Below are 15,586 nucleotides of genomic sequence, written 5' to 3' on the forward strand. Positions count from 1 at the left end.
AAAGAGTAGTGATAGATAAAATTAGTTCAAATGCAGTAGAAGTTACTTCAAGTGTTCCCAAGGGAATTGTCATCAGACCTCTTTTATTCCTACTCTATATTAACGACATTTACTCCGTAAACACTAGTAAGATACGTTTATTGGCCGATGATGCAGCGATTTACCGTGATATCCGTGATCCTGAGGACACAGCAGCGCTGCTAGATGACCTTAATACTATAGTACAAAGCTGGTGCGACACTTGACAATTAGAATTAAACTAAAAAAGGTGCGTAATCACACATTTTTGGAAAAAGAGCAATTCCCGCCTGCACACCTACTGCATTAGGAGCATCGAAATGGAATGTGTAGACTCAATTAAATAACTAGGCGTTACCTTCACTCACGATCTCTCCTGGGTAAAACATATGCGGAGATTATGTGAACAGGATAACAAAAAATTAGGATTTATTAGAAGAATACTTGGTAAATGTGATGAAAAGGTCAAAGAGAAATGTTATGTCTCGATGGTTCGGCTTCATTTAGAATTTACCTTGAGCATTTGGGATCCTCAAGAATTAATTGCCGAATTGGATCACGTGCAGTGTAGAACAGCTAAATTTTTAAAGCATTATTATGATTAACTGAGTAGCGTATCGAAATTATAAGAGGAGCTAGGCTGGGAATCACTCTCGGAGCGAAGGTTAAATTACAGATTAAATCTCTTGCACACATTGGAAAGGTGTATCTTTAGCAGAGACATTGAAAATACATTATTATCCCCATCGTACTTCGGTAGGTGAGATCATGTCAATAAAATTAGAGAGATTAGGAGTTAAACAGATGGATTTAAGATGTGATTTCTTCCTCGAACGATAAGGAATCAGAAAAACTTTGTTCGACCGCGGTAGGGGTAAAAATATTCGGGTTAAAATTAGCCTGGTTTGTATTCCCCCCCTGGCACACACCGGAGTTTCGTTTGTAGGGTATATTGTTAAATAAAAACATAAAACATTAATTTAGCTCTAACCATCAAAATTGGCATTGGGATTGGCAATGAGGCATTTTCTATTTCTCAAATCAGGAAACTCGGAAGTAACTTCATATAAATGTTTAATACTTCGCAACACTTAGGAGCAATAACGCTGCAAATTCCATAAATATGATTTGATTTTCGTAACCATGGTTTTTTTACGACGCATTTTCATCTGGTTTAGTGACGCAGAATTATCGACCCAATAACTTTTCGTCGTAATGAAACCTTGGCCTAGGAAAATAAAATTGTATTTATGAATATCGCAGCGGCTTTCCTGTTGTATCAAAATTTTAAAACATTCTTTGGAACCATGTATTCAAAAGAAACGTTGTACAAATCAAAATACTGCAAAGTCCAGATGTTTTATCTATGAAATGTCATCTTTATAATTAATTGAAAATGTCGACTTGGTTTTAAAAATTCTAAGAAAAAAGCTTTTGGCCCTGAACGGTAAGCTACACTCATACTTATTCAAATTTTATGGTCATGGTGTATATTTTGAGAGCGGAGAAACTTCCACAATTCATTCATATGCAGGAAATCGACATAGCGCGGCGTGTAAAAATGAAAAATCGAAACTACTTTGGATAAAAACAGATAGAAAGATAAAACATAAGAAATCGAAGGGGAATATAGATTTCATTTCCTTTTGCCCAAGAAGCGGAGCATAATATCATGTTGAAGGTATGAGCTGTAGCAAATGGGTCGAGTTCCATATCTGGACAGTCTTAAGCGAAGGCGAAAAAACACTGCTGACATTAGGGAGGAAAGGATTTCAAAATGGTAAAAGAGTCGCTTCCAAGGGGACAAGAATTAATGACTGGGATCTTGAGAAGAGAGGAGAAGGGAAAGAGTTGATATGGAATCAATCTTTGTGAGGAAGATGGAACAATTTGGAAAGATAGATTTTGAGATTCGCAGGTTGGAAGAGTTAGAAAGTGAATTGTCGGACGGCGAGTCGGGCAGAAACTTTCTTCAACTCAGAAAATTCTCTGCTACATTCTGTAACGTCATTGGACATTGGACGATGAAATATTAAGAATGGTGGAATAGGGTGGAAAGATACTGCTATAAAATACTGTGTCTGATATACTTTCACACGATCATATGAATATACGAATGAATATTCCAAATATCATTGATTTCCTTTATTAAATGTTTTGAATGAAATAATATGACCTCTTATGTATAGCTATGGCTTAACTTTGACCATAAGATTATCGCGAATATATGAGATTGGTATCGCAAAACTTTTCAATTAGTCTTATCAAACATGAAGCGCCGTGAAGTTGTTTCAATGTTCCGCAGAATTAATGAAAGGCAACAGTCTCGCTGCAAGGAAATAGAAAGTACTACAGAATGCGTGCTTAGAATAAATATCTTCCACGCCCCTGCTAAATCATAAAAATTCAAAACATTTTCCGCTGGTTATTTTGAACAACCAACACCCATTCAAACAGATATGTGGTGAATTTTGCAATAAATGTAAGGAAAAGTGCTGTTGACCATTTCAATTGGCATGCGCACCCCAGCTACTGTATTGCTAACCTTCTACAAGACGCCTAAGTTGTGTAAAAAGAATAAGGCAGAATGTTGCCATTCATTATACACTTAAACTAATTTCCTCATGTATAGAGGAAAGATTAACTAGAACTTAACTATTTAGAGACGGTCTATGAAGCTAGTAATACTTTCGTGGCCTTCTGTCACAGGGTCGATCTAGAGTTTTAATTGGAAGGGCTCTCTTATTGTGATTTAATGAATAATAAATAAATAATAATCCAAATAATTTTTTTTAAAATTATCATTTTTTGTTCATAGCTTAAACGTATTACAGGAGAAGGATTCTTTTGCATTACGTTGCTTCTTAGAGGGAAGATTATCTATTTCTTTTCGCTATACATCTGCTTATGCCCACTAGGCATCATGAGGGTTATGTGCTTTTCACTATCGGTTCAATCACGTAACTCTAAATCATGTGTTTTTTCTTCTTGAAAAATAAATTCGAAGTTTTATAAGCAAGGTTATGGAGAGACATGAAACCCAACATCCTCTCACTGAATCCGCGACTTCTACTCTGGCAAACTGACCTAGTATTAACATCTTTTTCCGAACACTTTGCTCGTTCAGCTCCTCATACAATTTCCCCTTCAAAATTTTGGTTTTTTCACTCCATCTTTTTCGCTTATCCCGCACTCTCCCTTCCATCTTAGGTTTTAGAATCTCATTGCCCTCCATTTCTCAGCCGCCTACCTTATCGGTATTTTTCAGATTACGCTCAACACTCCCTCTTTAGTTCAACGATATAAAACGCTTCATCATTTGCCGAACTCTATCTTCAACTTCTCCATCATTTTCCATACCCGCAACTCAAAATCCTCTAAAACTCCCTCATCTTTTTTCCTCAAAGACCAAGTTTCGGTCCAATACAATTTGACATCCTATGGCAAAGTTTTCAACCTAAATCCTTTCTTTACATATTTGCAAAGCCTTACCATCTATGTCTTCTCTCTTGTATTTCCCGCTACTTTTGCTCACTCAATCGTTCTCATGTCACACTTTCATCGGAAGGCCTACACAAACTTTGTTCTTGAAAAATTGTGATCACAATTTTTTTATGTTGTAAAATTACTTTTAAGCCAGTATTTTTAGATATAATCAATACTTTATTATCAAATTTCAGATCATTTTTAAAGTTGAATATTCATTCAAATAGTGTTTTTAGTGTCAAATAGTGTTTAGTTAACCTACACTGATGGATGGCTTTTGGTAGGCTTCTAAAAAATTAATTATTGAAAGACGAGTGAGTGAATAAAGGGATTAAAGACGAAATTTTAGGTGATGTATATGGAACAAGGAGGAAAGGTATTCAAAACCTCTTAAAGAATATCAAGGGGCATGAAAAATTAAAGAGAGCCGGTTGAGAAGGGGAAACGTATAGTATTTCTGAGAAAAATATTTTATATTCCATTTCCTTCACTTTTTTTGGAAAAAAATTCCATCTTAATGCATCTGAGGTATTGAATTTTTTAAAAAATTTACGAGATAATATAGATATTGCGAGGCTGGCGACTAATAGTGCTTTAAAAATCCCTTTTCTGATTTTTTGGACATAGCGTAAACTGTCCAAATTCGTTTTCTTGTAAATCTGTTCATTTAATTTGGAAGTGTTTTCTTTCCTAGCAAGTATATTCCTCGTTAAAGAAGAAACGTTTTCTAGGATTGTTTGTCGTCATTGGCACAAAGCCGTCTGATTCTTACCGATATCCCCACATAAAGCCAAGTTTTATTGGGATTAAAAACCAAAACATTTTGGAAACTCGATCTAACATAGAGGCTGCAACTCTCTCACCAATAATAATCAAACTTGGGTTCTGGTTTTGTTTAGACTTAAGACTGTGCAAAAAACTTAGCGAATAGAGCCATATAACATGAGATTTACAATATTTAATAAAATATTTACTACGCGTTTGATTCTTGTAGCAAATGGCTCCTTTGCATTTTGCGGTGAATTTTAGTAAGATAAAAGAGAGGAAATTACTCTAGCAAGGGAGAACTCTGATAACAAAAGGATGTTGGCAGCTAAGAAATAATATTTCTTCTAGCAGAGTTTATGAGCATATATTCTGCTACATGAAATAGTTAATTTCTTAACGCCCATTTTAGAGTAAATTTTCTTATCCTTAATTTGTTCAGAAATTGATACTTCTAGTCTCGATATATGGCCATGATATGATGGTTCGTGTATGTGGAAATGGGTCGTTTGCAGGACTCACATTATGTATAGAACTTTTTCCTAAGTGTTTTGCCGCGCGTTCCGCTATTTATTCCCAGTTTCAGTTTTTCAGTTTTAAAGGTTTTTATTTCCGTATTTTAAGAGTACAGAGTTCAAGATATATATAAACAATATGTAAACATAACAAAAACAACACGGAAACCCCGTTATAGGATAACAATCCTCTTCAGGGTGGAAAAATTAAATAAAGACAGGCTACAAAGTTGGTAGCGTTTGCGGAAAACCTTTCTATTCTTTTCTGCGGGAGCGGTATCGGCCCGGCATTCGCCCAAGGGCGGAGGGAAACCCGTAAAACCTCCGCCAGACCACCGTAGAAGAGAGATGGAAGACAGATGGTAGAAGGATAACAGAAACAAAACATTCATAGAATATAGAATAAATAACAAAATGAACAAATCAACAGTAATGTTTTTGCGAGTTCACTGGAAAGTTCACTGGGATCTCACAGGTAGTCGTTCACTGCACTTCACTAATAACCTGTGGTATTATCATAAAATGGCCTGAATGCTATATCATATTTACATAGCTTCAAATTCCATACATATGTATCTCTTTCTTTTTACAATGTTTCAAAACCTCAAATATTAAGCCACGGAAAAATGGAACAGTGGTAATACATTAACTGAAATTTCATGTTGAATTCAGGACATAGGACATCTGTTCGTAAGAGTAAACTTAAAATGAAGGATTTGAGACCTAGTTACTAAATATCGTATAAGGAATAGAAGGCTAGATAAACATAATATTGTCTTTTTGTGACAAAATTGAGAAAGTGGATTGATTGGATATACGGTGTATATGACATCACTAATCGAGAGGAATATAGAATAAAATCAGGGCGTATTTTCCTGTTTCCTATATTTCGAAAAGGCTTTTGATAGAGTGAATTGGGAAACACGTAATGATTACATTGCAGAAAAAAGGAATAAATTGGAGGGACAAGTGGCTAATCCATAACCTGTACGTACATATATGTCTCAAAATGCTCAGGTGCGGATGAGGAACGGAGAGTGCGGATGTGCAGTCTTAGGGAGAGTTGTAAGGCAGGGTTGCCCATTATCACCGTTGCTGTTCAACCTGTATGCAGAGGAAATGATTGAAGAGGTATGGGAAGAACTGGGGGTAGGAATGAAAGTGGGCGGGGAATTCGTAAAATTAGTTTGGTTTGCTGATGACCAAGCTTTAGTTTTTCAGTCAGTCCAGGGGCTGCAAGCATTGCTTAGTTAATTAGAAATTCAGTGCGATAGGTATGGGATGAGAATCAATATTAATAAAACAAAGGTTATGCGATTTTCTAGAAAGAAAAAGGCTAAGCTAAACATTAAAATAGGAGGGCAAAAACTAGAGCAGGTAGAACAGTTTACATATATCGGTAGTGTTTTGGACCAACACGGTCAAAGTAGTAGGGATATAAGGAGAAGAATTGCGCTGGGCAAAGAGGCTTTCACAAGGAGGAGGGAGTTGATGACGGGGACGTTGAGTAAGGATGTTAAGAAAAGACTCGTAAAAACTTTGATATGGAGCGTAGCTATGTACGGCGCGGAAACGTGGCCATTGGAGCAGGAGTATAGACGCAGATTGGAGGATTTTGAAATGTGGGTGTGGAGAAGTATGGAGAAGGTGAAATGGACAGAGAAAAAAGAAAATGAGGAAGTACTTGGTATGGTGGGCGAAGAGAGGGGGTTGTTGGGAGAAATCCTATGGAGGCAGGAAAAGTGGATGAAGGAGATATTGACCGGCAGTGGGATGTTGAAGACTGTAATTGAGGGGAGAATGTTAGGCAAGCAAGGAAAGGGCAGGAACAGGATTGGAATGTTGGACGGGATGAAGGGAGGAAGAAAGTACTCAGAGATGAAGAAGGACCTAAGGTAGAGTTGGTTTCTGGATTGTATTTTGTTAGGAGTCACAAAATATTTATTTGGTAGTTGTGTCCATCCAACACCTACCTTAATCGGTAGATAACTTAATAATAATATTAATATGTACATATATATTTAGTGTGTGTTCATGCGCACGCAATATTATTGCTGGCAATAGTTTATCAGGCTAGGGTAGGTTTTTTATGAACCCTCGCACAACTGTAATCCTAATGCCTTACTAGCGTGGCAAATATCATACTGTATTTTGCAAATACTCATTCTTTAGTCTTGTTTATATTCAATTTCTATTTGCATATATTTGATTTTTTCCCTCTACCTTGCTATCCCTGGTATTATTCCCCTTCTTGCCGTCTTCATACACATGTTTTACTTGGCTGGATAGAAATCTCAACGGCAGCTAAGTTTACTTGCGTTAAGAAAACAAAATATTTTGTCATCAATTCTTTGAACAAACTCTCTGCTGGAAAATACCATACGAGAAGGGTCGCGGAAAACCTGCAAAGTATACTGTTTTTCATAAGTTCTAAGTTAACCCAGCATTTTATAAGAACACTCAGATTAGCTTTATGAAAATTGCTCTTGAATACACCTCTATAAAAAATGTAGCCCTCCTGAAAATGATAACAATTTTGCCAAATTTTTCAAAGGGTGGAAAAAATAAAGTTTCACATTTAAGTACCCAATAAACTGTATCTTCCGTGGCTGTAAATTTCCCAAGGGTGGGGTTTGAGGGGTGATTGTCAGTGAAATACAGACTTAAATCAACATCAGTCAGTTATGGAGATGGACATCGTTCCATTTACCCTCTGAAGTACGAAATAAATTGTATTGGAAAATGTCGTGTGTACCGCGCAAATTTTGGGTTTCTCCCGAGTGGTGTTTGCTTTTCCTATTACCTTTCCGTTTCCCCTTGTCGCATTCAGCCGTTCCTCCAACTCCTTCCCTTCACATTGGGTGGGACAAAATATATGGACAAATCGGAAGAGGTCAAGAAAGGATTTTCGTATGGAATTTATTGCCAGGGTAGTCGGGGTCGTGAACTTCAGGGAAATATTGAGAGTCGATATTTGGGTTTGGAGAAAGTGAGTAGTCTCAACGGAGGGAGAGAGAGTGGGAGGCACTGAATGAAGAACTGTGAGAACTACTATGGAACCCTCGCCGGAAGAGAAGATGGCAGATATTTGTCAGCTTATTTTTGTTATGAATTCTCATAAATAATCTGGTGTGATTCACTGCATTTTAAAACATATTTATTCATGATAACTGTGATTTATGCATAACTCAATTTAAAATGTGGTGCTAAATTATAATACTAGCCAATTCGCTTTAATATCATTGTACGGCATTTAATCTAAACTATATTTATGTGTTTTTTGGCTTCAAAATTTAAGAATTATTATAATACGAAAGAAATTTATTGGTAACTTCCAAGGAATATGAGTGCACTGCTCATGATATCTAAATTTATAAATTAATGTCGCTTACATAATATTTATTTAATAAGGAGAAATAAGATTATATAAATGCGTTGCCATCTTGCATAAGCAATATTATTGGCATTTTTATTTCGACTACATCTCGAAACTTTCTCAAAATTTCTCTTCTTGATAGATACAGTTCAAAATGGTTAGTACACATTAAAATTATGTACACTGTACACAATGATATAAATTTAAAAATCATATTATTCCCATAGTAATTTCAATTATCAAAGGGAATTAATGCTCTATTTTTGTTTCTTATCGCACCATAAGTAATATTATAGCGATCGATACCACAAAACTTCTGTTAGGTCTTCGATGCATTAAATTTTGTGTTGCTGAAAGTAAAATGAATAGTTAAACGCTTGAAATGAAGAATGGAAACTTACATATCTATAAAATTCACTTTCGAAGTGTACCTTATTTATGGAGCATAATGAGTGTGAAGTTGGAATGGGAACACTAATGAACATTTTTCACCATAACATTTTTCAATTAGACCAGTACTAAATTAAATGAATCACTTTTGAAGTTCCCCCTTTTTTCACACGTGTCTAGATTTCTAGAGGTTGCATTTGGGTCATTAAAATGGTAGGAAATGAAGAGAATTGGCGAAAATCGAAAGAACTTATTATAAAACTGCTACGACATTTGAAGAAGTTTTCGCAACGACTGTGAGTTCAAACTGACTTATAATGTGATTTAGTATTATGCTGGGGAAATATCCTCATTTGTAAATTGAAGAAACAAGCATCCCTATTGGAGAAAGGATTATTGGAAAATTAATGCAGTTGGTGGAGAATGGGATAACCTTCCGGCCGTGTCATAAATAATTTATCCGCGTGAAGTCTGCAAAGTTTGTCTATCCTTCAACTCATCCGTCCAAATTCATTTTGTGAGCGAGAAACAGGTAGTATTTATTACTAATTGGACTCAATTGCTTTCTGTTCAGCTGACTACCGATAGAGCATAAATATTATTTGGAATCTAAAAAAATGAAGCACTGCAATGGCAGCATGAATTCTAATTTATGTTTAGCAAAAATAAAATTTGATTTTTATGTTATCATCTTTTAGATTGTAATTCACATTCGTACTTTCTACCTCCTTTCAATTCAATCAAATATCTATGATATTCCTCCCTCTACCTCATTTACTCAAAATCCCCCTCTTTATCACAATCTTCAACATCACACTCCCTATCAATATATCCTTTATTTATTTCTCCCACCTTTGTTGAATTCCTCCCAGCAACTTCCTCTCTTCTCATTCCATATTTATCAACAACTTCGTTGGTCTTTCTTTTTATGTTTCAAATAGCTATTATTATTAATGATATCCTACCGTTTAAGGTTGGTTTTGGATGGCCACATTAGAACAACCAAGGTTACTTTTCTGATCCTCACCTAACATGACACAACGGGACATCCTACACTACTATAAGCTTTTCTTCAGTTCTGAATTATTTCGGCTTAATTTCATCCGGTCCAACTTGTCTTATACTTTATTCCCTCAACCTCCTTTACCTTTTACCACAATCTTAAGGATTCTATCACCAATCCAATTAATTTGCTTTCTTTGGATATCTCCAAAAAACAGCTCTCACCTCCCCCTCCCCACCAAGCCCTTTTTTGTTTGTTATTCTTTTCGCATATATTAATTTTTCCATCTTTTTCCACACTTCCATAAACCTTCGAATGTACGTCAATTATCTTGTATAAATGCGCAATTGTCAGCAATGTAAAAAAACTGCGGTCAATATTGAATTTATCCCTAGTTTTTGCTTATCTACCTTACGTTCATCAATTCTCACCTCGTAAAATCTTCTTAACCTAACGCAATTCTTTTTCTTAGGTCTCTCTTAATTTGATCATCTTGGTCCAAAACACATTAGAAAATAGTTTTAGTGTTGTACCTGCTTTAGTTTACCCCCCCCCTAATGTTAACGTATAACTTAGCCCTTCTCTTTCCTGTAAATTTTATAACCTTTGTTTTTTCACACTGATTCTCGTCCCTTTACTATCACAAGGATATTCCAGTGCGCTCACTAATGTTTGCAACTACTTGACCGACTGGCGAAATAAAACTTGATCATTCCCAAGTTTAACTGATTTAATGGATTTTCCACTGACTGTCATTCCTTGTATTGCATTTTTTATCAGTTCCTCCGCGTTTACGTTCAAAATTCGGATGGTAATGGTATGTCTGTCTCGTATACGCATAAACATATGCACACACACAAGGCCGGTCGAAAAAGTAATTGAAATAATTGATTTCCAGCGCACAGTGGTGATGCCAGGGCGGTGCCAGTTTGCACAGTGAAAAGAGAGAGCGCAATATATTTGCTTTAATTTTAACACCACCTGCGAGTGAATCAGTCAATGCCTGCTGGCAACCGAGTGAAGTTCTGTCATAAGTGTTCATTGCTTTTCTGTTTCTCTCAAGATGACTGAAGGAGTTGATCTTGTTGGGCCGTGCCCTTTACGCCCATGACTCCAGCTTAGGACATGTTGGAAACTTGCAGCACTGATCCTGAGTTTCTAAATACCTTGATACCTGGACGTGATAACTGGTTTACACATTTATCAAGGGTTACTGTATTTAAGGCGTGATCGTGAATTTATTGAGGGAAAAAAGTCCTTGGGTCACCCTGGTAGATTATGTAGTCAATAAAATGTTATTCGACTTACGTAGGCAGTGCGAGATTCGGAAGTCAGTGCGATGAATTTCCCACTTTTTAAATTTTTTCAATTGCCATTTTTCTCGCTGAGATAATCTCGATTCCATTAGTATCGTAAAATTGTTCGATTTTCCATAGAGGTGTCTAGATATCATCATCTTCTGAACAGAATTGACCTAGTGTGGAGTCCAAAAATCTCTGTGAGTTTCCATTCCTTATGCAAACGGAACTTTTAGACGTGGCATTAAGTACTGTCAACCTCAATCATTGGGCAGAGCGCCCACATGGGAGAGGTGGTTTGAACAAGTTACGCAAGAACGTCGGCGTAGGAGTCTAGGCGAAGCGCTGACTTAGCGAAAGGCGGAGCGCCTATTTGATCCCGTGGTCTAGAAATACCCGCGGTCCTTGAGCACAAGTGAGAAGACTGGCGGTGGCAAGGAACGTTGGAAATAATTCTGGTGAGTAAGGACGTAAGAGGTGTAAACTCGAAGGATAGTGAGTGCATCGTCGCGCCGGCAAGTCTGCTTTACGATCACACACACGTACGTGGACTTAGTTTTCGCAAGCTCCGTCCTCCCCAAAGCCATTTCTCTTCCTCTGAATGCACCGCTTTCTCAGTAAGTTTCCTGCAAAATTTGTTTCAGTTTCATTTACAAAAGTTAGAGTGAAAAGAACAGCATAAGGAAATTAGGATTTTACTAAAAGGAAGGAAATTTATAATTGAGCAATGTTAAGAAGAAGGATGAAATAAATACTTATGAAAATATTAATACGGAGTGTATATTTCTAAGTTTCGAGGCAAAATGAAAAAACAATTACGTGCAAGTGGAAGAAAACAAACCAATCACTTTAATATTTTATGGATATGGAGATTTGTTTGGATAAAATATATAAGAGATTAGAAAAAAGGGGAATTATTTTACAATTTCCATAACTATTATTTGCTATACGGATGGATTGCTGCCTCCTGATCAACCAAAATAACGAGTGAGTGCAAGATACGGAATAACCACTCTTATATCGAGAGAGTTTTGTCGTAGCTCTGTTCAGATTTTTTTGTTGCACGAATACCAAACGGAGTGGTGGAAGGAGTAATCTTGAATTAAGAAACAAAAAAGGAATCAGGTTGTATTGTTTCTTATCACTCTCCATTTTTAATAGGTATTTTGAGAGAAAAATCAAAATTTTAAGAAAAATTATTGAACTTAGTAAGAATATACGGAGAAAGTATATAGTATGTGTGCTGAGATTTGTGAACGATGTGATATAGGCACACTTGAGAGAGGTAAGAAGGCACTGATGCTTGCCTTCATTGGAAATCAAATGGGAAAGTTCATTATCATGGTTAGAAAAACGTAAGGTCCCGCAGATTATCTTCAATTCAAAATCAAAAAGTTACTGGGACCCGCGAAAGAGTTTCGCTATTTAGGCAGCGATGGAAAAATTAAGCTAGATGTATTAAGCATGCTTGAAATTACGAAGAAGGCTTTCTATAAGAAGAATAAACGTTAAATACAATTGTCCTCGGAAAAAATATTCCAACATGCTGTTTATTTTTCTACTACTTTTGCTATTACGCAAAATATGGACGAGAGAAGCTGAGAAAAGAGGATAAGGAGCAAGAAGAATGTAAATATACCAAAGAATTGTTAGAAATTAATGGCTCGACTTGGACACGAATGAAGAACTACTTGGAAGAGTGGACGAAGAGAGAAGAATTTACCTTGAACGAGAGAAAGAGAGAAACTACGTAGTTAGACACAACAAGAGTCTCAATTATGTATCAATAGGTAAAATTAAGATAAAATAAAATAGAATAATGATAGAAGATCAAGCATAGATTGTAAGACTCACATGGTGTAGACGTGAGGGCAAGAAACTTTGAAAATAATGTCAGGAAACAAGACAATTTGGGGAGCTGCTCTAGACTAATTTTCTGGTTGAAAACCAAAGATAATTGTGCTAAAACCCGGAAGGCATGATTTTGAGAGTCATTTAGAGATATTAAATCAAGATGGATATATAATAATTTGCAACGCATTTTCATTCATATGGTGTTGCAAAATAAATGGATCCATTTGTATTTCTTCATTTTCCGCTTCATATATCCATTCATTTGAGCTACACTTCTGCGGTTTTTATCCCCGTAGAATAATTAAAGGGTAATAGTGGATGACTAGTGTTCTTCGATGCAGAAGCAGTTAAATTCGTAATGTACCCGTCGCGGTCGGGGAATAATAGTCCGTATGCCCAATAAATTGCTTCAATTACTCAGCAAAGGGTACTGTGCAGACTTATGTACCTCTTCCACTCACATGCACTTATGTCGCAACGCACATATCCAATTTTGCTCGCAGCCGCATCCGAGACTTCCCTCACTCCATCTCCCGGTGAAGGGAGAACTTAGAAGAACAAAAACACCTTCGGTCACCAAGAAGACGGAGGTAATACCAACACAAACTATAGTGATCGAGCAAATCTTTTCTATTTGTTAAAAGTCAGCAGTTTTGCTAATTGTAGTGTTTACCTAAGGAATATTTAGTAATTAGGAGCACACTCTAAACAAATAGAATTTTTTTTTATTACAGAAGTATTTATTTCAATCTAGTTTTCGAATCGGCTGGTTTATCATCATTGATTCGCATTGACGGCCGGGGATACAGAAATCACGAAACCTAAGTCGATATAAATATTACTGCAAAAACTTGAAAAATGCTTTAATCCGAATTAAATTTCTACGAATGAAAAGAAATTGTTTGCCTCAATTTCTACAAAAAACATCTACCTGCCACGAACTGATGCAATAATGGTATTCATTTTGTATATAATTTTACCTTTTCGGAAGTCAAAGTTCTCAAACATTAAAGTAGAAATCTCAGCTAGAACCACTGCATCTAAAATCTAGTAAAGTTATTTTTCGGCCCGGATTTTTTAGAGAAAATACTAGTTTAGACGTGCTGATATCTGTTTATTACTCCAGTATTCATTCCATATAGGCGCATAGGAACATAATTTTATGGGGAAAACTGAGCCCAAATCAGGTTGTGTTAATGTTGAATGAATGTAAAACTCCAAAAGCCGTAAACAGTTTACCTTTCTCAACAAAGTACCAAAGAAATTAGTTGGCTAACGCCACAAGTCAAGAAGGGGTAAAAGGTAAAAAGGAAAGGGATTCCTTTCTTACCCCTTTCCTTTTTACCTTTTACCCCTTCTTGACTTGTGGCGTTAGCCAACTAATTTCTTTGGTACTTTGTTTAGAAAGGTAAACTGTTTACGGCTATTGGAGTTTTACATTCATTCAATACTACTAGCCGTAAGAGCTCAAATCTATCAATATAGGTTGTGTTAAGATTGCAAAAAAGCTATTAGAACCATCTTAAATAAATAATCTGCTAAAGAGCCATGCAGCTATGTTTTTCATTGATTAAAAATATTACGCCTACCGGAAATATATTTATACGAGTTTGTAAATGTAGTCAAGAAAAACCTTTCAAGTCCAGAAAGGAATTTCAATACACGTGGGAAAGTGCAGGAATAAGAAACAATATCCAAGTTCACTCTATATGATATGAACGAAATAGCATAGGTTCCTACCACCATGGTGTCAAACTGTGCAATTTTTTATCTGATACAATAAAAAAAATTAGATTCCTTTAAGATATTTAAACAAAAATCAAAACTTTTTTGTTTATACCATTGCATTCTGATGATGAATACATTGAGCATCACTGAATAAACTCAATAAAATTTATTTTTGTGTCCACACTTGTATTTTGACGAGTGCTAAGGGAGCGATAAATATTATTTTATTATCCTCTAGTGGAAAATTGCTATTTATTTAAACAGAATTTTAATTTGCAGAATTTCGCGCATGATATTTCGCTATTGGCTTTTTCAGTAGTTAAAAAATCATTTTTTTAAAGAAAAATGTGATGACTACCGGTTTTTTTAAACAATTAATGCACTGTTAGGTGCAAAAAAATCAACACTTTTCCGCGTAATGTACGAGGGTCATCCGGAAAGTAGTACCCGTTCGTGAAATAAAGACACAAAAGTAAATATTAACAAACATAAAAAATTTTATTTGAAAGAGGATACTTTAAACTACTTCTCAACATAATCTCCAAGCAAATTAAGGCATTTGTCATAACGTGTGACAAGTTTCTGTATTCCTGCTGCATAGTCCTTCGCCGCCAGCTCATTGAGATACGCGAGGGACCCATCTTGCACAAATTTTTGCATAATGCAGATGGTGTTTAACAATTTCATGAACAATTGTTCGAGAAACATTGGGAAAATGCTCACAGATGTCATCAATTGTGACGCGCCGATCGTTCCTCACGAATTCGTCAACTGAGCTCACCAGTTGGTCTGTAATGACAGACGGTCTCCCCGAACGCTCATCGTCGTGTGTGTTCCCCCTCCCCATGTTGAAGTTGCGACACCACCGCCGAACAGACGACTCGTCCATTACATTGTCTCCATACACCTCCTTTAATTGGCGATGAATATCACATGGGCGAACGTTTCTTGCATTGAGGAATTTAATCACTGCCCTCACTTCACAACTGGCGGCGTTCTCAATTTTTTTAAACATTGTAAACAATCACAGAAACAACACAGGCAATGCTAGCGTCACGCAACTTGGCTCAGAGAAGGCAGACAAGCCACTGAAGCTATCTGACCTCGTCCAGCGGCTACTCGCGTCGTCAGCACTTCATGCGGCACGAACGGG

The sequence above is a fragment of the Hetaerina americana genome, unplaced genomic scaffold (genome assembly GCF_022747635.1).
Source record: "Hetaerina americana unplaced genomic scaffold, ioHetAmer1.1.p SCAF_4, whole genome shotgun sequence".
Taxonomy (NCBI): Eukaryota; Metazoa; Arthropoda; class Insecta; order Odonata; family Calopterygidae; genus Hetaerina; species Hetaerina americana.